Raw genomic sequence first — 25,460 nt, 5'->3', positions numbered from 1 at the left:
TAATTAAAACTAATGAAAAATTATCCTCCAGGTCCTCGTGGGTACAAAGGGCCACAGAAGTTAAAAAATACCCATAGACAATACAAAAAACAGTAAACCTCGGAGCCAAGAATGTAACCCATTCTTTCCTGATTATCCCTGAGAGCCCCTGTCCCCTATTAAGGAGAGACCTGCTAACTAAAATGGGAGCACAGATCCATTTCCTCCCTGAGGGGCCCATCGTGACCAACTCCCACAATCAACCCGTGTCCGTCCTAACTATAACCCTAGAAGATGAGTACCGGCTCCACCAGGAGCAAACGGCCCCTGACCAGGACATAGCAACCTGGCTCCAGCAATATCCAGAAGCTTGGGCGGAAATGGGGGGCTTAGGACTAGCAAAACACCGTCCTGCTTTATTTGTTGAACTTAAACCTGGGGCAGACCCCGTGCGGGTACGCCAATACCTGATGCCCCTAGAGGCCAAGAAAGGAATTGCCCCGCATATCCGCCGGCTCCTTGACCAAGGGGTCCTCCGCTCATGTCACTCACCCTGGAATACTCCATTGTTGCCGGTACGAAAACCTAATAGTGGAGAATACAGACCTGTACAAGACTTAAGAAAAATCAATAAGAGGGTTGTGGACATACATCCAACTGTGCCTAACCCATATACCCTCCTGAGTACCCTAAACCCTAAACATCAATGGTACACTGTTTTAGATTTAAAAGATGCTTTCTTCAGTTTGCCTTTAGCCCCTCAGAGCCAAAAGCTCTTCGCCTTCAAATGGAATGACCCTAATAAGGGCATAAGTGGCCAACTGACATGGACCAGACTGCCGCAAGAATTCAAAAACTCTCCTACCCTGTTCGATGAGGCCCTCCATGAAGACCTGGGATAACTTTCCTGCCCCCAACGACCTTAAACCCTGCCTCGCTGCTGCCCAACCCGGACCTGGACGCCCCACTCCACGACTGCACCGAGGTACTAGCTCAGGTGCACGGAGTTCGAGAAGACCTGCAGGACCGCCCACTTCCTGACGCCGACCTCGTCTGGTTCACTGATAGGAGCAGCTTCATGCATCAAGGCCAGAGGTACGCTGGAGCGGCAGTGACTTCAGAGACTGAGGTAATCTGGGCGGAACCCCTGCCCCCAGGGACATCGGCCCAGAAGGCCGAATTGATAGCGCTCACCCAAGCTCTTACCTTAGGGGCGGGGAAAAAGCTGACAGTATATACAGACAGCCGATATGCTTTTACAACAACACATATACATGGGGCCATTTACAGGGAGCGGGGGTTACTGACGGCTGAAAAAAAAGAGATAAAAAAACAAGCAAAAAATCCTAGCCCTGCTAACAGCCCTATGGAGGCCAGAAAAGTTAGCCATTGTGCATTGCCCAGGGCATCAAAAACTAACTACTCCAACTGCTCAAGGCAACTTTCTGGCGGACCAAACTGCAAGAAAAGTAGCGAAGGCTCCCAGCCAACTCCTTGCACTCCAGCTCCCTGACCCGGGCCCCCGGGACTTGCCATATTTCCCTGATTATTCAGAACAAGATCTCCAGTGGATTGACAAGCTTCCCCTGAAACAGATTCAGAATGGGTGGTGGACTGATACTAATGACCAAACCATCCTACCAGAAAAATTAAAACAACAAGTGTTAGAACACATCCACTGAACCACCCACCTGGGTGCTCGGCGGATGATAGACCTGATCAAACGCTTGAAGCTCAAATTCAGACATACAGCCAAGATGGCCAGCAACATCGTAACAAGTTGCAAAGTCTGCCAGCTTAACAACGCCTATCCCCAATCCCAGGCTGCAACAGGAACAAGGCTCAAAGGAACCAGGCCCGGTATATACTGGGAAGTAGATTTTACTGAGATAAAGCCAGGAAAATACGGGTATCGGTACTTACTTGTCTTTGTAGATACTTTTTCAGGGTGGACTGAAGCATTCCCCACCAAGAAAGAAACTGCTCAGGTTGTAGCAAAGAAAATCCTGGAAGATATCCTCCCCAGGTATGGCTTCCCCGTCCAGATAGGGTCAGATAATGGGCCGGCCTTCGTCGCTAAGGTAAGTCAGGATTTGGCTTCCATCCTTAGGGCAAATTGGAAACTACATTGCGCTTACAGGCCCCAGAGTTCAGGACAGGTAGAGAGAATGAATTGGACCTTAAAAGAGACCTTAACTAAATTGACTATGGAGACTGGCGCTAATTAGGTGGTCCTTCTCCCCTACGCTCTGTTCCGGGCCCGTAATACCCCTTACAGACTAGGCCTTACTCCTTATGAAATTATGTATGGCAGACCCCCACCCTTAGTTCCCGGCCTAAAAGATGATCTGCTCAAGTCCGAAACAGAAAATGTCTCTGAACTCTTATTTTCCCTACAAGCCTTGCAGAAAATTCATCAAGAAATCTGGCCCAAGCTGAAGGAACTATATGAGACCGGTCCCCCGCCGACACCCCATCCGTACCAGCCGGGAGACTGGGTCCTGGTCAAGCAACACAGACAAGAGACCCTAGAACCCAGGTGGAAAGGACCACTCCAGGTACTCCTAACCACACCCACCGCCCTGAAGGTAGAAGGCATCGCATCGTAGATCCACTACACCCACGTCAAGCCAGTAGACCCAACCTCCGATCTTCTAGGACCAATCACGGCGGCGGCTGAAACACCGGACACGTGGACTGTGGACAGAGCTAGAAACAACCCCTTAAAACTCACCCTGCGCCGGCAGCATAGCTCACTGCAAACATGCAGTTAGGTAGTCTAACCCTAACGTTAGTCGCCCTAGTGGCCGCTGGGGAAATCACAAAACCAGCTCATAATCCCTTTGTCTGAAGAGTCTGGCTTTATAAAAACCGAACCCACCCTGGGCAACCTCATAAGCCCAGAAAATTATTGGCCAGTGCTGATTGCCCTTCCTCAGGGTGCAACAGCCCAATTCTACTAAATTTTACTGGTTTTCAAATAGCCAAACCTATGACACCAATAATATGCTTTAAGTTTGATCAGACTAAATACAATTGTAAACACTATTGGTGGCACCAAAATGCCGGCTGTCCTTATAACTATTGTAACATCCATAGACCCCGTTATTGGGAAGAGAGAAAACAGTTAGACCCTAAATAGCCCTTCCATCGTAGACAGGATAGAAACTTTTCATATACATAAATAGTTAGAGACCCCTGGAACTCCCGCTGGACCACACCTCAACATGGGGCCGTATACTACTCCCCCTCCTCCACATGGCCTAGCAGTCACCTCTATCTGTGGCGAGGCCTAGTGCAAGTACTGCCCCTGGTCCACGGGAATATCCAACAACAGGAAAACAGACTAACACAAGACTTACGTCCTTTCTCCTGGTTAAAGTTATTACAAGAAGGACTAGAACTTGCTAACCTTACAGGACTTCATAGCCTGTCTGGCTGCTTTCTGTGCGCCACTCTAGGGCGTCCACCGCTAACCGCTGTCCCTCTGCCATGAGGATCCTCTACCTTTGCCCAAGCTAACAACCTCCGAAACCTCTCGTATGCTCCTATCCTGAACGTGCCCCTATATCTAAACCCCAGTCAGGAGAAGTTTCCCTACTGTTTCTCAGGAACCAATTCCAGCCTCTGCAGCATCACTGCAACGCCCCCTAATATCACCTTAAGGGCTCCATCAGGCATATTCTTCTGGTGTAATAGAACCTTATCTAAGAACCTACCTAGTCCTTCTGTTAATAACCTACTGTGTCTCCCTGTCACATTAGTTCCCCGGTTGACTCTACTAACTGCTGGCGAGTTCCTAGGGTATACCGGTAACTGGACTAGTGCTGTTATTCACCCAGACCCTAGACCAAAACCTGCACGAGCCATATTTCTCCCCCTCATTGCAGGAATCTCCCTCACCGCATCCTTCATTGCGGCCGGACTGGCGGGGGGAGCCCTAGGTCACACCCTCATAAAAAGTAACAAGTTGTACCAACAATTTGCTGTTGCTATGGAAGAGTCGGCTGAGTCCCTCGCCTCCCTTCAGCGACAGCTCACGTCCCTAACTCAGGTAACCTTGCAGAACCGGAGAGCCCTAGACCTACTCACTGCAGAAAAAGGTGGTACATGTATATTTCTAAAAGAAGATGTTGTTTCTACATAAATAAATCAGGACTTGTAGAGGACCAGGTCCAACAGTTACGCAAGTTAAGCACTGAAGTAAAAACACGGCAGTTTGCTTCAGCTGCAGACCAATGGTGGAATTCCTCTATGTTTTCTCTGTTAGCCCCCTTCCTTGGACCCCTGCTAAGTCTACTATTTCTGCTTACCGTAGGACCTTGTGTTGTTAACAGAATTTTACAATTTGTTAAGGAAAGATTTGACACTGTACAACTCATGGTCCTCAGAGCCCAATACCAACCTGTAAACGCTGAAACAGAATCAGACTTATAAGACCCAAGATTGGCTCTAAAGATACCTGAAGAGAAGGGGGGAATGAAAGGAGCTGGGCACATTCCTCAGCCCCGGGCTCAAAACTCCCTGAGCCTAGCACAAACACATCCCATCCTCCCATCCCACCACCATATATCTCTCAAACTCCCTGAGCCCAGTATAAACACCACCTGGAAAGTCTCCGATAAGGGGACAGCCGTTCAAGGTTACTGAAAGCGCAGGAGCCAAAAGAATTTCTTTGTTCCCCTACAACTTTCGGGCTATAAAAAGCAAACGCTTGCATTGTTCAGGGCCCTCTTGTATACTGTGTAAAGGAGGGACCAAGTTCGAACTTGTAGTAAAGATCCTTGCCGCTTGGCTTTGACTCTGGACTCTGGTGGTCTTCTTTAGGGAACAAACAGTCTGGGCATTAACAGCTGCTATAACAAACCACACAAACTCAGTGACTTAAAACAATACAATTGCATTCTCCTACAGCTCTAGAAGTCAGAAGTATAAAAGCAAGGTGTTGCCAGGCCTGCTAGGCTCAAATGGGGAATTTGTTTTTGGAGGCTTTAGGGGAGAATCTGGTTCCTTGCCTTCAGCTTCTAGTGGCACCTGCATTCCTTGGCTTATGGCCCCTTTGTCCATCTTCAGAGATAGCGATGGAGTCTCTTCAGTAGTCAGATCTCCCTCTGCCTCCCAATTATAGGGACACCTGTAATCACAACGGACCACCCAGATAATCCAGGACACTCTCCTTGTCTCAGCGTTTTGGCCAGGTTGCAGGAATTCAGACATCAATGTCTTTGCAGGGGCAAAGACAACCATTGGTTATCCAGCCTACCAGCTCCCATTCATTCAGTCTCCCACTCTTTCTATTTATCTTTTAATTTTATTTATTTATTTATTTATTTTGAGATGGAGTCTTGCTCTGTCACCCAGGCTGGAGTGCAGTGGTGCGATCTCGGCTCACTGCAAGCTCTGCCTCCCGGGTTCAAGCAATTCTCCTGCCTCAGCCTCCCAAGCAGCTGGGATTATAGGCGCATGCCACCATGCCCAGCTAATTTTTGTATTTTTAGTAGAGAAGGGGTTTCGCCATGTTGGCCAAGCTGGTCTCGAACTCCTGACAGGTGATGCACCCACCTCGGCCTCCCAAAGTGCTGGGATTACAGGCCTGAGTCACTGCACCCAGCCTATTTTATCTTTTAAATAAAAGGATTAATTGAGGTTTTTGTTTGAGACTGAGTATCACTCAGTGACCCAGGCTGGAGGGCAGTAGCACAATCACAGCTCACTGCAGCCTGAAACTCCTGGGCTTAAGTGATCCTCCCACCTTGGCTTCCCAAAGTGCTGGGATTATAGGGATGAGCCACCATGCCTTACCTTGCTCTTCTAGATGGACTATTTCATGTGTTCTCCTTTATCACCAAGCCTCTGTCCTCACCCCACCCTTACCTTCAGTTGGTTACCTTGCTGTCTATTTCACTGAGAAAATAAAACAAACATAAGAGAATGCTTCATGCTTGCCTCACCACATCTCCCCTCTTACCCTGTGTCTGTGCCCACAACTCTGGCCTTTGCCGTGACTGGGTCTGAGGATGGTTCCTCCTCCGCACGGGATCTTAGCATCTCTCCTGGCTCAAGGACATTGCTTCACCGAGTCTCCTGTCTCTTTCCTTCAGCCTCCATTTCTGTGGCTCCTGGATCTTTCCTGTTTGCATATAGACACACGGAGGCTCCTCCCATTTGCTGAACAACCTCACACCCATTAGGACGACTGCTATCAAAAACCCAGAAATTAGTGTTGGTGAAAATGTGGAGAGATGGAAAACCTTGTGCGTCGCTGAGGAGAGTGCACAAGGGTCCAACTGCTACGGGATACAGCGTGACAGTGACTCAAAACATGGAACATAGAATTACCATCTGATCCAGCAACTCCACTTGTGGGTGTCTACCCCAAAGAATTGAAAACAGAAAAACAGAGTCTCAAACGGATATTTGTACAGCTGTGTTCCTTGTTCATAATAGCCAAAAGTGGAAACAACCTAGGTGTCCAAAACGTGGAATGGATAAACAAAATGTGGTCTACAGCCTGGGCGCAGTGGCTCACACCTATAATCCCAGCACTTTGCGGGGCTGAGGTGGGTGGATCACCTGAGGTCAGGAGTTCGAGACCAGCCTGGCCAACATGGTGAAACCCCAACTCTACTAAAAATACAAAAATTAGCCTGGAGTGGTGGCACATGCCTGTAGTCCCAGCTACTCAGGAGGCTGAGACAGGAGAATCGCTTGAACCCGGGAGGCAGAGGTTGCAGTGAGCCAAGGTCGCGCCACTGTACTCTGGCCTGGGTGACAGAGCGAGACTTCATCTCAAAAAAAAAAAGGGGTCTCCAATGGAATATTCAACTTTGAAAAGGAAGGAAATTCTGACAGGCGCTGCAACCTGGATGATCCTTGAGGACAAGGATCCCTTGTCTCTTAAACTAAGTGAAATAAGCCAGTCACAAAAGGACAAATTCTGTGTGTTTCCCATACATGAGGTACCTAGAGTAGTAGTATTCATAGACATGGAAAGTAGGGTGTTGGTTGCCAGAAGCTAGGAGAAGAGGGAATGGGGAGTCAGTGTTTAATGGGTGCAGCGTTTCAGTTTTTTGAAATGAAGAGTTCTAGGCCAGGCATGACAGCTCGTGCCTGTAATCCCAAAACTTTGGGAAGCCAAGGTGCGTGGATCGCTTGAGCTCAGGAGTTCGAGACTAGCCTGGGCAACATAGCGAGACCTATGAAAATGAGCTTGGCATGCACCTATGGTCCCAGCTACTCAGGAGGCTGAGGCGGGAAGATTGCGTGAGTCCAGAAATTCGAGGCTGCAGTGAGCCATGACCTGTGCCACTGCACTCCAGCCCGGGTGACAGAGTGAGACCCTGTCCGAAAAAAAAAAAAAAAAAAGTTCTGCAGATGGATGGTGGTGATGGTTGTACAACAATGTGAAATTACTTAATGCCACTGAACAACACAGTTAATAATGGTTAAGATGAGAATTTTTAAACAAAAACCAAAAAAGAGCAACAACTACAAAAAGATGATAAAAATTTTGTGGGAGGCTGAGGCGGGTGGGTCACCTGAGGTCAGGAGTTCAATATCAGCCTGGCCAACATGGCGAAACCCCGTCTCTACTAAAAATACAAAAATTAGCCGGGTGTGGTGGCAAGTGCCTGTAATCCCAGCTACTCAGTAGGCTGAGGCAGGAGAATTGTTTGAACCTGGGAGGCAGAGGTTGCAGTGAGCCGAGATTGCACCATTGCACTCTAGCCTGGGAGAGAAGAGTGAAACTCCATCTCAAAAAAAAAAAAAAAGTTATGTGTATTTCACCACAATTAACAACAACAGAAACCTTGCTCACAATTCTTCCTCCAGGCGCTGTCAGATTTCTCAGCTACTCTTACAGCGAAAACACCTGGAGAACAGCATATTCAGGTCTCCAATTTGTCTTCTCCCATTTTCTCATGCGCTCACCACTCGTGCCCCCTACTCTACTCAACCTGTCTTTTGACCAGGTCTCTACGAAACTCCATACAGCTAAATTCAGCTTCAGTCCCCATCTCACTTCTACAGGCAGACGGTATTTGACCCGAGTGATCAATCTCTGCTCCTTGGAAGTCTTTCCTTGCCTGGCTGTCAGGAGCCCAGACCCCTTGACTCTCCTGCCATCTCAGGGACCCCTTCTGCCTTCTTGCCTGGTTCCTCCTCATCTCATCAACGTCTGACTCATGAGGGGGCCCAGGGCTCAGCCCTTGCACCTCTTCTCCCTCTCCAACTCCCTCGTTGCGGATCCCATCCAGCTTTAAATACCTTAAATATATCCTGATACCTCCTGATGCTTGAAGAAACAAGTAGGTATTGTGTTCTAGTTGCGGGGATGCAGTGGCTACTAAAATGAAGCTTATGTAGTGGGTAGGAAGAAACGAAACAGATAATATCAGACAGGGATGAAGAAAATGAAGCTGGACATGGGGGACCAAGGGATGGAAGTGCCCTTTTTGGGTCAGGGAGGGGACCGGAAGAGGTAACCTGGGAGCAGAGGCCTGAGGGACCCAGGGATCAGCCAAGTCTGCCCTTGGCCTGGGGCAGTGAGCAGGAAAGGAGGCTGAGGAGTGGCCAGGCCCAAAGGATGGCCACTGTCCTGTGAAGGCAGACAGCAGGACAAAGGACTCGCTGAAGAGGTTTCACTGGTGGGGGGATATGGCCAGATTTGTCTTTTGGGATGATGTCACCAGGTGCTGGGGAGAGAGGAGGCTGGAAACTGCAGTTGTGGGGACTGCTTACCAGGAGGTGGGGGGCTCCTTCTGAAGCCCCCTTACCTTGGCTACACTGGGGGGATGGCTGGAGAGAGATGGATTAGAAGCAGAGAGACCAGCAATGTGCTAGTTAGTCTCCATCCAGCCCTCCGGTTCCTCTCTCCGGTGCTTTGTGCACTGGGAGGCTGCCTCCTGCACACTCAATCCTGGGCCCTTTTCCCTGAGGCTCCCAGCAGGGTTTGACCATGAGAGAGCACTAGCAGTGATACAGAATGGTCAGGCTCCTGGTTAAACCCCACCCTTAAGCCTGGAACCTCGGCCATAAGTGAAAACAGTTGACCCTGTTTTTCTGCCCAAATGTTGCCTTTTTGGCCTGCCATGCCCCTATCCTGTGCCCATAAAAAGACTTCAGCTCCGCGGAGCGTCACAAACGCCTGACTGGCAGAGATCACAAGCACCCAAGCAGAGAAGCAACTGAGCGTCAGAGATTATGGATAGACAGACGTGATTAACTTCAGATGGCGTGGCTTCAGGGAAAGATCACCTTCTTCCTGCACCATCCCCTTTTCAGCTCCCCTTCCACTGAGAGCCACTTTCACTGCTCAATAAAGTCTTCTGCATTGATCATCTTTCAATCCATCCGTGTGACCTGATTCTTCCTGGATGCCAGACAGGAATCTGGGTGCTGAGAAGGCAGGGACTTGGATGCTGCTGTGGGGCCTGCACAGAGCCTGCTCCCATCAGAGAGGAGTGACTGGCCAATCCCAGCATTTGTTCCCTCCAGTCCCCCCAAAATTTGTTTTTGCTTACATGCTTCCTCTCACGAAGAGTGGCCAGCGGTGGGGCTGAGTGAAGTGAGCCACTCCAGTTCCTGCCCATGAAGGCGGCCAAGGGAATGATCCCATCTCATCAGGAGACTGGAGGATGAGAGGAAAGTGAGGCCAGGTGTGTATTCCCTCCCCCCTTCCCCTTCGGGTAGCTTCTCCGTGCCATCACCATTGTGCCCCATAGCTTCCTGCCGGTGCTTCTCCTTGAGTGCTTCACCAGCTCTTGTGGGTTTTTCTAATGCTGGTCTCTCCTTGGCAAAAGTCCCTTCCTTCAACTTGCTTGTGCCCTGTGTTTCCTGCACAGAGGCCGTTGCAGCCCCAGCAGCTCTGGTATTCACTCATGGCGCCATTGCTGGGGATATTCACGTTTACTGAACATCCACTCTGCGGAGGCTGGGGCTGCATTGAGCTTGAGTCCCCATCTACATATACAATGGGGATAGTAACAGCACCAACCTGATTGGGATGTTAATGTTTGAAACATGAGCTGAGCCAGCGTGTGGATCATGGAAACTGGAATAAACCCCCTTCGGGAGCAGGGAATTGACTCGGGGCTGGGGGAGGGGGGCAGCTTTGGCTCCTTCCTCTCACAGGCACTGGACATGGGCTGGTGCTGAGCCCGAGGCACCAGATCCAGTGCTGCTGTTTCCCAGAGCTCACCGCCTGTCTGGAGACAGAGGAGGCACCAGATGATTCCGTTTGAGGGGAATGATGATTCCATTTGGAGCAACCAAGGGCAGCCACCTGCCTGATATGGTAACCAGTCAGCATGGGCCAGGCTTGCAGCTCCTTTCGCCCATTTCTTTGCTTTAATCAGGAGAGAACGTGTGGTTTGGCTAAGCTAGGACGAGCCTGGGAAGAGAAGGAATGTCTTTTTGCGTTCTCTTTATTTGATCTCATTCATTCATTATCATTATAGAACACTCTGATGAACAAGCACAGAACCCAAAATTGTGGGTCCAGCCCGGCGCGGTGCCTCAAGCCTGTAATCCCAGCACTGTGGGAGGCGGAGGTGGGAAAATTGCTTGAGCCCAGGAGGTTGAGGCTGCAGTGAACCGTGATCGAGTCACTGTACTCCAGCCTGGGTGGCAGAGTGAGACCCTGTCTAAAAACAAAACAAAACAAAACAAAACAAAAACAGTTGTAGGGCCTTGAAGACTACCTGCCCAGGTGTGAATCCTGGATGCGACATTTCCTGTTGCTGTGACCTCAGTCAAGTGAATGAATGTCTCAGATGTCCCTGTGCCTTACTCGCCTTATCTGTAAAATGGGATTAAAATAGTATCTCCCTCAGATTGTGGGATTACATGAGTTACTATCTGAAATGCTTAGAACTGTGCCGGGCACATTGTCAGGGCTCCATACATGTTAGTTGCTTGTTTTTTCTTTTGTTTTTTTTTTTTTTTTTTAATGTATAGGTACTGGGAATGCCGCAGATAGCAGCACAGACAAGGTCCCTGTCCACCTGGAGCTGACACGCTAGCAGGGACTATGTAAAAACAGACTTGTAGGCTATGCTTGTGGCAGTAAGTGCTAAGAAGAAAAATAAAGCAAAGTAAGGGGACAGATAGGGTTTGGGGTGCTGCCAGCTTGCAAGGTGGGTTGAGGAAGGCTTCTCTGAGGTGCTGTAGTTTGAGCAGGCACCTTGGTGAGGGGAGGGCAGGACAGCCATGGCACTATGGGGGGTGGGATGGGATATGGGGTTGGGAGAGTGGCCTGAAGTCGCCTAGGCTGGAGTGCAGTGGTGTGATCTTGGCTCACTGCAACCTGGGTTCAAGTGATTCTCCTGCCTCAGGCTCCCAAGTAGCTGGGATTATAGGTGCCTGCCACCATACCTGGCTAATTTTTGTATTTTTAGTAGAGACAGGGTTTCGCCATGTTGGCCAGGCTGGGCTTGAACTCCTAACCTCAGGTGATCTGCTTGCCTCAGCCTCCCGAAGTGCTGGGATGACAGGTGTGAGCCACTGCACCCGGCCACCTTTTCTCTTTTTTTCCCCACCTCAGCCTCCCGAAGTGCTGGGATTACAGGCGTGAGCCACCGCACCCGGCCACCTTTTCTCTTTTTTCCCTATGGGGTGACCACCTCTCCCTATGGGGTGACCACCTCTCCCTGGGCTGCTTGCACTTTCACAAGAGATTCTGGATCTGTGCTTCCAAATAGAATAGCTACCAGGCACAGATGCTTCTGAGTACTTGAAACATGGCTAGTTCAGGCTGAGATGTATAAAATACATCTCAATACAAAATACCAAATATAGAAGACTCACTATGAAAAACTATATATACAGTATCTTGTTAGTAATTTTACATTGGTTTACATGTTGAAATGGTCTTATTTTGGATATACTAGGTTAAATACGATATTAACTTCATTTTACCTGTTTCTTTTTACCCTGTGATTTGGCTACTAGAAAATTTTAAAGTTATGTATATGGCGTGCATTCTATTTCTATTGGACAGCGCTGCCTTACAAAGTTAAAAGCCTTCAAGATCTAATTAAATTAATTCATAATTAAAATTGCAACTCCCTCAACTCTGGGATCCCCCTACCCCTCACAGGGCTCTTACGGTACTTATCACCTTCTCAAATACTGTATAATTTACATATCTGTTATGTTGATTTCTTATTGTCTACACCTCCTGCTAGAATATAAACTCTAGGATGGCAGAGCTTTATTTTGCTCAGTCATGGGATTAGAACAGTCCCAGGCAGCCAGGCTCGGTGGCCGGTGGCTCACTCCTATAATTCCAGCCCTTTGGCAGGCTGAGACAGGTGGATTGTTTGAGCCCAGGAGTTTGAGACCAGCCTACAGAACATAGTGAGAGCCCCCACACCCATCTCTACAAAAAATCAAAAAATTAACCAGGGCCGGGCGCAGTGGATCACACCTATTATACCAGCATTTTGAGAGTCTGAGGTGGGCGGATCACAAACAGCCTGGCCAACATGGCGAAACCCTGTCTCTACTAAAAATACACAAATTAGCCAGGCATGGTGATGCGTGCCTGTGCTCCGGAGGCTGAGGCAGGAGAATCGCTTGAACCTGGAGACAGAGGTTGCAGTGAGCTGAGATTGCGCCACTGCACTCCAGCCCGGGTGACAGAGCGAGTCTCAAAAAAAAAAAAAAAAAAATTAGTTGAGTGTGCACACCTGCGGTCTTAGCTACTTGGGACGCTGAGGTGGGAGGATCACTTGAGCTCAGAAGATTGAGGCTGCAGTGAGCCATGATTGTGCCACTGCACTCCAGTCTGGGCAACAGTGAGACCCGGTCCAGCCCTCTCACCGTAAAAGAACAGTGCCAGGCACATAGTAGGTGTTCACTTGACAGTCAATGATTGGATGAATGTAGTAGGCAAAGAGGCATTCAGTTTTTGGTTTTGTTTTGTTTTTTTTGGGTGGACAGGAAGTAGGATATTTAATGGTGGGCATAATTTATTGGGGGCAGCACAGTGAAAGCCCTCATGAGTACAAGGCTTGCCACTTCTCCAGGGGGCCATGACTGGTGATGGATTTGACCACACAGTCATCTGGGATGAGCTGTTTCTCAGCCACCATATCTTCAAATTCATCTGCATTGAACTTGGTAAAGCCCCACTTCTTTTTTTTTTTTTTTTTGAGACGGAGTCTCGCTCTGTCGCCCAGGCTGGAGTGCAGTGGCTGGATCTCAGCTCACTGCAAGCTCCGCCTCCCGGGTTTACGCCATTCTTCTGCCTCAGCCTCCCGAGTAGCTGGGACTACAGGCGCTCGCCACCTTGCCCGGCTAGTTTTTTTGTATTTTTTAGTAGAGATGGGGTTTCACCATGTTAGCCAGGATGGTCTCGATCTCCTGACCTCGTGATCTGCCCGTCTCGGCCTCCCAAAGTGCTGGGATTACAGGCTTGAGCCACCGGGCCTGGCCAGCCCCACTTCTTTGAGATGTGGATCTTCTGGTGGCCAGGGAACTTGAATGTGGCCCCTATGTAGGGCCCCAGTCATATACTCCTTGTTCTGCAGCTTGGTGTGGATGAACATGATGACTTGGCCAATGCGAACCCTGGCCATGGTGCCCTGGGGCTTTCCAAAGGCACCTTGCATGCCTGTCTGAAGCCTATGCTGGGGACAGTGCTGAGGTTGAAGACATTGGAAAGGGCTGTCTCCACAGTCCCTTAGAGCAAAAATCAGGCTGTCCATGCAACAAAGGATGCTGTTTGCAGCCATTACACATGGGACCCTCAGCAGTTTCCATAGTGGCCAAATCTTTAATTTTTCTAGAGATGTCCTGAATATAGATTTTCATGTGTAATCTCCAGATTTTTCTATGTTTTCAGTAATTCAAATGACCTTAGAGCATTGTGTGTGCCAACAGAAACATTTCTGCAGGAGTTTTGGCTACCTGTCTGCATCCCCTGTGATCCAGATGATTCCAGAAACTGATATAGGAGGCCAGGTGGTGAGGAACCTGATGTGGGGAGAGTGTGGAGCTGGGTTCTGCAAATCTGCCTGTCCCAGAAAACTTACTCCTTCTGGGCCAACATGCATCTAAGTGGGTGGTAATTAAGGAATGACCCCCATCTCCTGCATACCTTCCTCTGGTATGTCTACAACTAAAAAAGAAAGCAAGGTGTCTGTATTAGTCCATTTTCACACTGCTATGAAGAAATACCTGAGACTGGGTAATTTATAAGGAAAAAGAGGTTTAATAGACTCACAGTTCCATATGGCTGAGGAGGCCTCACAATCATGGCAAAAGGCAAAGGAGGAGCAAAGGCATGTCTTACATGGTAGCAGGCTAGAGAGTGTGTGCAGGGGAACTGCACTTTATAAAACCACCAGATCTCATGAGACTTATTCACTATCATCAGAACAGTATGGGAAAAAACCCACCTCTATGATTTAATTACCTCCCACCAGGTCTCTCCCACAACACGTGGGGATTATGGGAGCTATAATTCAAGATGAGATTTGGGTGGGGACACTGCCAAACCATAACATTCTGCCCCTGGCCCCTCCAAAATCTCATGTCCTCATATTTCAAAACCAATCATGCCTTTTCAACAGTCCTCCAAAGTCTTAACTCCTTTCGGCATTAACTCAAAAGTCCACAGTCCAAAGTCTCATCTGAGACAAGGCAAGTCACTTCCGCCTATGAGCCTGTAAAATCAAAAGCAAGTTAGTTACTTCCCAGATACAACAGGGCATTGGGTGAATACACTTGTTCTGAATGGGAGAAATTGGCCAAAATGAATGGGCTCTAGGCCCCATGCAAGTCTGAAATCCAGTGGGGGCAGTCAAATCTTAAAACTCCAAAATGATCTCCTTTGATTCCATGTCTCACATCCAGGTCAAGAGGTGGGTTCCCATGGTCTTGGGCAGCTCCCCCTCCTGTGGCTTTGCAGGGTACAGTCCCCCTCCTGGCTACTTTCATTGGCTGGCATTGAGTGTCTGCAGCTTTTGCACATGCACAGTGCAAGTTGTCCTACCATTCTGGGGTCTGGAGGATGGTGGCCCTCTTCTCACAACTCCACTAGCCAGTGCCCCAGTGGGGACTCTGTGTAGGGGCTCCCATCCCACATTTCCCTTCTGTACTGCCCTAGCAGAAGTTCTCCATGAGGGCTTCACCCTGCAGCACAACTCTGCCTAGTGTTTCCATATATCCTCTGAAATCTAGGCAGAGAGGTTCCCAAACCTCCATTCCTGACTTGCGTGCACCTGCAGACGTAACACCATGTGTAAGCTGCCAAGGCTTAGGGCTTGCACCCTCTGAAGCAATGGCCTGAGGTGTATGTTGGCCCCTTTTAGCCATGGCTGGGACACAGGGACCAAGTCTCAAGACTGCACAAAGCAGCAAGGCCCTGGGCCTGGCCCACAAAACCATTTTTTTCTCCTAGGCCTTGAGGCCTGTGATGGGAGGGACTGCCATGAAGACCTCTGAAATGCCCTCTATGAAGGGGTGGCCTGCCCCTCCACACTTGTAGGCGTTTCTCGTTAGGTGGAACAAGAGACTTGAGAAAAGAAATGAGACACAGAGACAAAGTATAGAGCAAGAAAAAGTGGGCCCAGGGGACCGGTGCTCAGCATACAGAGGACCCACGCCAGCACTGGTCTCTGAGTTCCCTCAGTATTTATTGATCATTATCTTTACCATCTCGGAAAAGGGGAAGTGGCAGGACAATAGGAGTAGTAGGGAGAAGGTCAGCAGAAAGACATATGAATAAAGATCTTGTGACATGAATAAGTTTAAGGAAAAGTGCTGTGCCTTGATATGCATATGCAAACATCTCCATAAACCTTTTTTTTTTTTTTTTTTTTTTTTTGTTTTTTTTTTTGAGACGGAGTCTCGCTCTGTCGCCCAGGCTGCAGTGCAGTGACCGGATCGCAGCTCACTGCAAGCTCCGCCTCCCGGGTTTACGCCATTCTCCTGCCTCAGCCTCCCGAGTAGCTGGGACTACAGGCACCCGCCACCTCGCCCGGCTAGTTTTTCGTATTTTCAGTAGAGACGGGGTTTCACCGTGTTAGCCAGGATGGTCTCGATCTCCTGACCTCGTGATCCGCCCGTCTCGGCCTCCCAAAGTGCTGGGATTGCAGGCTTGAGCCACCGCGCCCGGCCTCCATAAACCTTTTTAGTGCATAAAGAGCAGTATTGCTGCTAGCAAGTCCCACCTTCAGCCCTAAGGGGTTTTCTCCTAAGGAGGTTTTCTCGTAAGGCGGTTTTCTCCTATCTCGGTAAATAGAACATACAATCGGGTTTTACACCGTGTTAGAGAGGATGGTCTGGATCTCCTGACCTCGCCTCCGCCTCCCAAAGTGCTGGGATTACAGGCGTGAGCCACCGCGCTCGGCCTCTTTTTTTTTTTTTTTTTTTTTGAGATGGAGTCTTTCTCTGTCGCCCAGGCTGGAGTGCAGTGGCCCAATCTCAGCTCACTGCAAGCTCCGCCTCCCAGGTTCACACCATTCTCCTGCCTCAGCCTCCCAAGTAACTAAGACCATGCCACCACGCCTGGCGAATTTTTTTGTATTTTTATTAGAGACAGGGTTTCGCCGGGTAAGCCAGGATGGTCTCGATCTCCTGACCTTGTGATCTGCCCGCCTGTGAGCCACCACACCTGGCCGAAGCTTTATACTCTTTGGTAGACAGCCCCAAGTTCCCAACCCAAGAGTTTCTGGGACTCCCAGAATCTCCAGAGAGAGAAGAGTGTCTTTTCATAGGTTCCTGAGATGACTGGTGGCTGAAAGCCCCTCGATAGCTTCAGAATGCAGCTGGTTGCCAGAGGGAGCAACCATGTTATTAGAGAGAGGGTGGGCATATCTCACGTAAAAACACACACACTCTTCCACCGCCTCTGGCCTCCAGGGAGGATTGGAGATTAAGTTCAATCACCAATGGCCAATGATTTAGTCAATCATGCCCACGTAAAAACCCTAAAGGTGGCTGGGCGCGGTGGCTCACGCCTGTAATCCCAGCACTTTGGGAGGCTGAGGCGGGTGGATTACTTGAGGCTAGGAGTTTGAGACCAGCCTGGCCAACATGATGAAACACCGTCTCTACTAAAAATACAAAAATTAGCCGGGCGTCGTGGTACATATCTGTAATCTCAACTACTTGGGAGGCTGAGACAGGAGAATCGCTTGAACCCGGGAGGCAGAGGTTGCAGTGAGCTGAGATCATGCCCCTGCACTCCAGCCTGGGCAACTGGGTGACAGAGACTCTGTCTCAAAAAAAAAAAAAAAAAAAAAAAAGAAACAAAACAAAGAGTATAAAGTTTCAGTTAGACAAGAGAAAGAAGCTATAGTGATCTATTGCTCAGAATGGTGACTATAAGAAATAATACATTGCATATTTCAGAATTGCTGAAAGAGTAGGTTTTAAGTGTTTTCATCCACAAAAAAATATGTTAGCTGATGAATTTGTTCATTAGCTTGATTTAATCATTCCACATTGTAAATAGATATCCAAACAGTGCACTGTACCCCATAAATATATACAATTATTTGTCAAAGCAATGTCTCATGCCTGTAATCCCAGCACTTTGGGAGGCCAAGGTGGGAGGAATGCTTGAGCTCAGGGGTTCGAGACCAGCCTGGACAACATGGCAAAACCCCGTCTCTACTAAAAATACAAAAATTAGCTGGGCGTGGTGGTGCATGTCAGGAATCCCAGCTCCTCTGGAGGCTGAGGCATGAGAATTGTTTGAACCTGGGAGGCAGAGGCTGCAGTGAGCCAAGATGGTGTCACTGCACTCCAGCCTGGGCAACAGAGTAAGACTCTGTCTCAAAAAAACAAAAATTAGCCGGGTGTCGTAGTGCACAGGTACTGTAGCCTATAGTCCCTCTGACAGTTTTGTCTTTTCTGGAATTTCGTAGAAATGAAATCATTATGGTATGTGGTCTTTGTAGTCTTTTTCCACATAGCTAATACTTCTGAGGTTCCTCCAGATCGTCCTTGCGTCAGTAGTTTGTTCCTTTTTATTGCTGAGTAGTGCTCCATTGTATGAGTATATTGCAATTTGTTTATCCACTCTCCTATTGATGGACGTGTTGATTTTTTTTTTTTTGGCTTTTATGAATAAAGCTGCTATGAGCGTTCATGTATAAGTCTTGGTGTGGGCATATGTTTTAATATCTCTTGGGTAATATCTAGTGGTGGGATTGCTGTATGGTAAATGTATATTTAAACATTTATGGGAAACTGAGGGCACCAAGATTTTCAGTCATACTGGTCGAATGAATGGTGCCCAGGAATTTGTGTTTTTTATTTTTTGAGACAGGGTCTCTGTTGCCCAGGCTGGAGTGCACAGGCATGATCATTGCTCACTGTAACCTTGAACTCATGGGCTCAAGCAATCCTCCTGCTTCCTGCTCCCAGTAGGTGGGAGTACAGGCAGGCGTCACCATGCCCAGCTAATTTTTTCATTTTTAAGTTTTTGTAGAGATTGGGGTCTCCTTATGTTGCACAGGCTGGTCTTGAATTCCTGGCCTCAAGCAATCCCCACCACCTCCTCGGCCTCCCTAAGTGCTAGGATTACAGGTGTGAGCCACGGTGCAGGGCCCTGTGCAGGTTATTTATTTATTTATTTTTGGATTTTTTTTTTTTTTGAGATGGAGTCTCTCTCTGTTGCCCAGGCTGGAGTGCAATGGTGAGATCTCGGCTCACTGCAACCTCTGCCTCCCGGGTTCAAGCAATTCTCCTGCCTTAGCCTCCTGAGTAGCTGGGATTACAGGCACCTGCCACCATGCCTGGCTAATTTTTGTATTTTTAGTAGAGACGGGGTTTTGCCATGTTGGCCAGGCTGGTCTTGAATTCCTGACCTCAGGTGATCTGCCCGCCTTGGCCTCCCAAAGTGCTGGGATTACAGGCGTGAGCCACGGCGATATGCTTATTTATTTTTTTATTTTGAGACAGAGTCTTGCTCTATTGCCCAGGCGGGAGTGAAATAGCGCAATCTCAGCTCACAGTAACCTCCACCTCCTAGGTTCAAGTAATTCTCCTGCCTCAGCCTCCTGAGTAGCTGGGATTACAGGCACCCACCACCATGTCCAGCTAATTTTGTACTTTTAGTAGAGACAGGGTTTCTCCATGTTGGTCAGGCTGGTCTTGAACTCCTGACCTCAAATTATCCACCCAAATCTGCCTCCCAAAGTGCTGAGATTACAGGCGTGAGCCACTGTGCCTGACCTGGGCCATGTGCATTTCTAACAAGCTTCCCAGGCACAGCCAGGTGTCTGTGCTAGGTGATCTGGACTTCAACGTCCTTCACCTCTGAAGGACGGCCTTCCTTCCCCCTTCTGTCTGTGGAGTTCCAGGTTTTACTCCCTAACCTCAGCCCCAGAGGAGACCCAGCATCCAGATTCTGAGAGGTTGATCCCACCACACAGGAACCCTGGTCCGGCTCAGGAGTGAGTCAGTCCATATGCACCCTCATTAGCTTAGCATCATGAGGGGTGGTAATTATCATGGTAAATACATGATTGTAAGCTTGCCGTCCTGCTTCCTGCATCTTCTGACTTTATATGAGCCTGAGGTCTCCCTCTTGCCCTTCTTGTGATAATGCAAGGAGGAAGTGTTCAGTTGTTCATTCATACACACTTATTGAGTCTTTTCTGTGCTAGGTAATGTTTAGGTGTTGAAGAAACACTGTGAAAGGGATAAAATCTCTGTTTTCAAGGTACTAGGGAATGAACAACATATGTATAAACAACTAAGATAAGCTCAGGGAATATTAGGTTCCATGAAGAAAATACAACAGGGTAATGGAGAATGGAACTTTATTTTTATTTTTGTTTTTGAGAGGGAGTCTTGCTCTGTCTGGAGAGCAGAGGGGCGATCTCGGCTCATTGCAACCTCGGCCTCCCAGGTTCAAAGGATTCTCCTGTCTCAGCTTCCCCAGTAGCTGGGACTACAGGTGTGCACCACCACGCCCGGCTAATTTTTGTAGTTTTAGTAGAGATGGGGCTTCCACTATGTGGGCCAGGCTGGTCTCAGACTCCTGACCTTAAGTGATCTGCCCCCCTCAGCCTCCTGAAGTGTTGGGATTACAGGCGTGAGTCATAATGAAACTGTAGATAGGCAAAAGTCTTCTCTGAGTGCAATATCTGAAGCCAGAGGGAGTCAGCTATATTAATATCCAGAGCTATTCTGTAGCTCTGGATTGGCCACATGAGGCTTTTGAGCACTGGAATCGTGGCTAGTTTGTACTGAGATGTGCAGTAAATATAAAATATACCTGAATTTCAAAAACTTATTATAAAAAAATTAACATATTGTATTAGTGATTTTTTCTTTTGGCTACATGTTGAGATGATCATATTTTGAACATATTAGATTAAATATATTAAAATGAAGTTCATTTTCTTCTTTTTCGTTTTAAAAAAATGTACCAACTAGTAAATGTAAATTGCCTATGTGGCTGGTATTGTATTTCTATTGGTCTGGGGAGAAGGGTCCTAGGTAGACAGAACGGCAAATGTACAGTTCCAGCGGCAGAAACTGAAGGATGCCGGGGCAAGAGCGGCCGGGGAAAAAGTGGCTGAAATGGGAAGGGACCGGATCTAGTGGGACCTTGGTGGCAGCTCTGTAAGGAGGTGGGTTTTAATTGAAGTACGGTTGGGACGTCATTTTAAGCAGGGAAGGGCAGGGTCTGAATTCACAGGCCCCTGTGGCTGCGAAGTTGGGAACGGACTGCGGGGGAGTGGCCCAGACGGACGGCCGATTGCACCTTTCGCGTGGATGGAAGGCAGGGTGGTTGTAGGTGGGAAGAATCCTGGGTTCCCATGCTGTCTGAACCAAAGTCATTTGTGGCCCTGCCCTCCCTTGGGACTCAGTTTCCCCACCTATAAAATAGGCCCCAGTGTTCGCAAACCCTGGAGGGGCCCGCAGCCCTGCAGGAGCGGTCGCCGGCGCCAGGGGGCGCCTCCTCGATAACTCGGCGCTCGGCTGGCCAGGCACCGGCGCGTCGGCCGCTCGATTGGTCGCGTCGGGGCCGGCTGAGCGCCGCGGGCCTGCGCCATTGAGGAGCGGCGGGGAGGAAGCGCCGCGCAGCGCCGGGCTGGAGCGGGCGGCCCGGGACAGGTAGGGGCCGAGCGGCGCCGCGTCGGGCGGTGCTCGGGCCGGGAACTGCAGGGCCGGCGCGGATCCACGGGCCGCCGCTAGAGCTCCGCCTAGACCTGGGGGCCCGGGCCCACCCTGGGGGAGAGCGATGCTGGGAGCCTGGGGGCCCTGTCGTCCGGCCTTGGTCTGAGCCCCTCGGGGTAACCCTGGGGCGTCTGCTCCCCCGAAGGCCCCGAGCCCGCCACCTCCGGGGACCCCTGCGTCCGAGTCCCCGCGAGCACCCCAGGCACAGGCTCGGAGTTGGCTGAACCTCTGGGAACCCCGACGTCCGTGTCCTGGGGAGCCCGAGCCCCTGCTGGACGCCGGCACACTTTCTGGGGTCCCAGCAGCCTGGCGCCCAGGAATTGGGAGATGTCAGTCCGCGCCTGTCCGCCTGAGTCGTAGTCTCAATGCAGGACCCTAGTGTGCGAGTTCCCCACATTACGCCCAGGAGTGGGGTGTCAGTTCCCTAGAATGCCTTAGCCTTAATCAGCCACCCGAGGTCACACTCTGGGGCGGAGATATCAGGCCTAAAACTTCTCTTTACCTTTTGCCCCCCAGGGTCACGCCCTGGCCCAGCCACTCCTCCTAGGTGTGGGATCCCGGCGCCGTTCCCTCCAGGTTTTACCTGGGTCGTTGTGTCTCTTTTCCCTGGAGGGGGCGGAGGGTTCCGAGAGCTGGGGGCGGGAAGGTTGTGGGAGCGTCGCCTTCCGGGCAGTGCCGTCCCTGTGGGGCCACCGGTCTGACAGCCGCCCCCGCCCCGGTTTTGGAGCTCCCTGGCGCTGGCAGCGCTCAGTACCGGCCGCCTCGGGGAGGGACGCCCAGGTCCGGTTGCCAGTCCTTCCTATTCCCGGTCTGGCCGCTCCTCAGGGGAGGGGCCTGGCTCAAGGTCATGCCCGGCTGTCTGCCCGCCCGTGGGCTCAGCACTGATCCCTACTGTCACCCGCCCCACTGGGTAGGGGAGCCCAGGTGGGGGTTAGTGCCAGGCAGCTGCCCAGAAGCCCTGATGGACCGGAGTGTAAACACTTTGGGATTCTGACCAGTCTGGCGGCCCTTGCTGACACTGAATTCCTCAAGGGAATCCTTGAAGTGGCCTCAAGCTGGGTCTAGATGCTTAGCAGAGCAAATCATGGGTGCTTTCTGGTTTGGGCCTCAATTTTACCGACCAGGGCGCCTTACAGTGCTAACCGCTCATGCTTTTAAAATCTGTGCTTTGCATTCTTTTCCATTTAGGGCAAGTAGGGTAGGGCCTGAACTTGTTTACAAACTGACAGTTGTTTCCCTTGATTTGGAGATAATTGGTAGTTGGCACTCAGAGAGAGTTGGCATTTGGGGCCGAAATTAATGGCAATAACTACAAAAATAAAGAGTACTCTGACCTTGGCTTCTTAAGTTTGTTTGGAGTCCCCATAGTGAGATTAGTCAGTTTCACATTTGGTTTTCACAAATTTACTCCTTTAAAGTTACAATAGTGACAAGGCACGGTGGCTCACGCTTGTAATCCCAGCACTTTGGGAGGCCAAAGTGGGCAGATCACTTGAGATCGGGAGTTCAGACCAGCCTGGCCAACATAATGAAACCCTGTCTCTACTAAAAATACAAAAATTAGCTGGGATGGTGGCAGGTGCCTGTAATCCCAGGTACTCAGGAGGCTGAGGTAGGAGAATCGCTTGAACCCAGGAGATGGAGGTTGCAGTGAGCCGAGATCCCATCACTGCTCTCCAGCCTGGGCGGGGGAGCAACACTCTGTCTCCAGAAAAAAAAAAAAGTTACAATAGAGAAATGTTTCTTTGTTTTTTTTTTTATTTTTTGAGACGGAGTCTCGCTCTGTCGCCCAGGCTGGAGTGCAGTGGCCAGATCTCAGCTCACTGCAAGCTCCGCCTCCTGGGTTCACGCCATTCTCCTGCCTCAGCCTCCCAAGTAGCTGGGACTACAGGCGCCCGCCACCTCGCCCGGCTAGTTTTTTGTACTTTTTAGTAGAGACGAGGTTTCACCGTATTAACCAGGATGGTCTCGATCTCCTGACCTCGTGATCCGCCCGTCTCGGCCTCCCAAAGTGCTGGGATTACAGGCTTGAGCCACCGCGCCCGGCCGAGAAATGTTTCTTTTACTCAGACTGTTGATCATTGGTTTTTAAAAAATTGTTCTTATAACCCTTTTTAAACAAATGTAGCCAATAATTAGTTTTATATAACTCTACCCTTAAAAAGTATCTTTATATTCCATTCGCGGAAAAAAAGAAATCTTTGGAAAGGAATTGGGCAAATATTTTACCAAATGCTGTTTTTTTCCTTCTTTCCTTTTTTTTTTTTTTTTTTTTTTGAGACAGAGTCTCGCTCTGTCTCCCAGGTTGGAGTGCAGTGGCAAGATCTTGACTCACTGCAAGCTCTGACTCCTGGGTTCATGCCATTCTCCTGCCTCAGCCTCCCGAGTAGCTGGGACTACAGGCGCCCGCCACCACGCCCGGCTAATTTTTTGTAGTTTTAGTAGAGACGGGGTTTCACCGTGTTAGCCAGGATGGTCTTGATCTCCCGACCTCGTGATCCGCCCGCCTCAGCCTCCCAAAGTGCTGGCATTACAGGCGTGAACCACTGCGCCTGGCCTGTTTTTTTCTTTTTACTGTCACTGTTGACAACAAAAGTGAATCTTCTCTGGAAGTACAAGATATTGTTGACAAACGAAAGCCAGTTTTTCTAGGAGACTGAGTTCCTTCTGATGGAGGCCTTGTGCTTCAGGTAGTTGCTGGATGGCAGCCTCGCAGTTGGGACAGGTGTGTCTTCTGGCACTAAGATGAATCACTAGAGGTGGGGCAGCGTGCTTGGAAAGGATCCTGAAAGTAGGCTGGCTCCAGTGGGGTGTGTGCCGTGGCAAATCTGTAGTGCCTGGCAGGGTGGCTGATGACTGACATGGTGGATCAGAGCAAGATTTGAGGCTCACAGTTTCCACTGGGATCTTCTAGCTGAGCAATCTGAGAACCCAGTTAAACTTTTGTGTCGCAGTTTCCCTCATGTTGACTTTTTGTAATACTAAAATTACTTTTTTTTTTGCTAATACTGGTAAACACCAGTTATTATAATGGGCAGTAGTACCTACCACATCTAAATACTGTGGCTGGAGTCAGAGGCTTTCTGGAGTTTGGTTTGTAATAATTGACTAAGATTGTTCATTATATCAGCGTCATCTGGTGCCCAGGTACCAGTAATGCAGTTCCAGGACATTTAAGAACAGTGGTAAAGCACTGTTGTGTCTTTCCCATGTATATGATTGTATAAGTGATTCTCATGAACAAATTTGAGACATTTAATTTGGGTGGCCTAAATGAGGATCATTAAAGAATGTGAATTCTCCCCCCACCCCCAACTTTATTCAGGTTTCTTTCATCAATTTCTTTTTCTTTTTCTTTTTTTTTTCTTTGAGATGGAGTCTCACTCTGTTACCCAGGCTGGAATGTAGTGGTATGATCTTGGCTAACTGCAACCTCCACCTCCCGGGTTCAAGGGATTCTCCTGCCTCAGCCTCCCGAGTAGCTGGGATTACAGGTGCCTGCCACCATGCCTGGCTAAGTTTTGTATTTTTGGTAGAGACAGGGTTTCACCATGTTGGCCAGGTTGGTTTTGAACTCCTGACCTCAGGTGATCCACCTGCTTCGGCCTCCCAAAGTGCTGGGATTCCAGGCGTGAGCCACCACCCCCGGCCTCTTTCATGAATTTCATTTGGACAATCTCCTAGGGCATTTTCTGTCTTAATCTAGGATAAGGTTTCTTAACGTTGGCTCTGTTGACATTCGGGTTGGATAATTCTTTGCTGTGGGAGCTGTCTTGTGCATTTTAGGTTTAGCAGCTTCCATGGTCTTTATTCACAAGAAGCTGGTAGCAGCCCCTAAGTCATGATCAAAAATGCCTCTGGACATTACTAAATTATGCCCATATGAGAACCTCTGATCAGGGTGGTCTAATCCCGAGGTAAATCACCGTAAGTGAGCAATGGACAGTTACACTGAAAAGATAGACAGCTTTGAGTTGTAGGTAATTTTTAGTAAATTTAAGAGTGACTATTCCCTGAAGCAGCATCAGAATGTAGATGTTTTGCTTTGCCTCCAGTTACTGAAGGGGGCATCTTACAGAGCTTCTTGCCTCATCTTTTAAAACATCTGTGGCCAGGTGCAGTGGCTCATGCCTGTAATCCCAGCACTTTGGGAGGCTGAGGCGGGTGGATCACCTGAGGTCAGGAGTTTGGGACCAGGCTAGTCAACACAGTGAAACCCCATCTCTACTAAAAACAGAAAAAATCAGCTGGGTGTGGTGGTGGGCACCTGTCATCCCAGCTACTGGGGAGGCTGAGGCAGAAGAATCGCTTGAACCCGGGAGGCAGAGATT

The 25,460-nt window shown here is 49.3% G+C and overlaps 1 protein-coding gene and 1 pseudogene across 4 annotated transcripts in view; one reads left to right on the top strand and one right to left on the bottom strand.

Moving 5' to 3' along the window:
- Nucleotides 1-13,648: 13,648 nt before the first annotated feature.
- LOC112425129 (small nucleolar RNA SNORA70) lies at nucleotides 13,649-13,774 on the bottom strand (annotated as a pseudogene).
- A 7,198-nt stretch (nucleotides 13,775-20,972) lies between these two features.
- LOC105473242 (vacuolar protein sorting 13 homolog D) overlaps nucleotides 20,973-25,460 on the top strand; it is a 284,106-nt gene continuing 279,618 nt past the window's right edge. For all 4 annotated transcript variants that reach the window (XM_071100479.1, XM_071100476.1, XM_071100469.1 and 1 more), the window contains exon 1: nucleotides 20,973-21,066. The gene's annotated coding sequence lies outside the window, so the exon portion shown is untranslated. The remainder of the gene's footprint in view (nucleotides 21,067-25,460) is intronic.

Source organism: Macaca nemestrina, chromosome 1 (genome assembly GCF_043159975.1).
Source record: "Macaca nemestrina isolate mMacNem1 chromosome 1, mMacNem.hap1, whole genome shotgun sequence".
Lineage (NCBI taxonomy): Eukaryota > Metazoa > Chordata > Mammalia > Primates > Cercopithecidae > Macaca > Macaca nemestrina.
This window is presented reverse-complemented; position numbering and strand designations above follow the sequence as displayed.